The 565-nt window shown below is 61.8% G+C and overlaps 1 protein-coding gene across 5 annotated transcripts in view; it reads left to right on the top strand.

Annotated features, from left to right (window-relative positions):
• The first annotated feature begins 457 nt into the window (after positions 1-457).
• SORBS1 (sorbin and SH3 domain containing 1) overlaps positions 458-565 on the top strand; it is a 253,714-nt gene continuing 253,606 nt past the window's right edge. For 4 of the 5 annotated variants that reach the window (XM_011963923.1, XM_011963926.1, XM_011963925.1 and 1 more), the window contains exon 1: positions 458-558. The gene's annotated coding sequence lies outside the window, so the exon portion shown is untranslated. The remainder of the gene's footprint in view (positions 559-565) is intronic. The other variant, XM_011963922.1, reaches the window with a different exon arrangement.

The raw sequence follows: 565 nt of genomic DNA on the forward strand, positions 1-565 counted from the left end.
TAAATGCATCACCTATGTTAACTATGTTAATCTTCACTAGATTTTACGAAATCGGTACTATTATGCCATTTTACAGATGGGTAAACTGAGGCCCAGGGGTTAAATAATTTATCACTGTTATTTTACGTCTAAGGTTCCTTCCAAGCTCCCCGTGGGCGACCCTTCTGAAGAACCAGAAGGCACGCCAGGCCAGCGTCCGGCCCGGCCAGGACGGAAAGGGTCAGTTGGCCCCCGCGCCCGTTACCGGCGGAGGCCGGCGGGCTCACAATGCCAGGAGCCAGGAGCCAGACGCTTCCTCGCCTCCCATCTGCGCACACGCCCCTTCCTGTCACTGCCGGGCCCGGCCCCGCCCCCTGGCTCCGCCCGCTGGCCGGGCGCTGCCAGAGTGGACGGTTCCAGAGGCATGCTAATGAGGGGGCGGGCACCGCAGCCCATTGGTTGTCCGCGGAGTGTCGGTGAAGTCAGCGCTGAGTCCCAGAAAAACAGAGCGGGGCCAGCTGCAGCGTGTAGTGCGAGTGGGGCGGACGCGCGCAGCCCGCCTGCCCGGCGACCAGCAAGGTAAGCC

This window comes from Colobus angolensis, unplaced genomic scaffold (genome assembly GCF_000951035.1).
Source record: "Colobus angolensis palliatus isolate OR3802 unplaced genomic scaffold, Cang.pa_1.0 Scaffold630, whole genome shotgun sequence".
NCBI classification, from domain to species: domain Eukaryota; kingdom Metazoa; phylum Chordata; class Mammalia; order Primates; family Cercopithecidae; genus Colobus; species Colobus angolensis.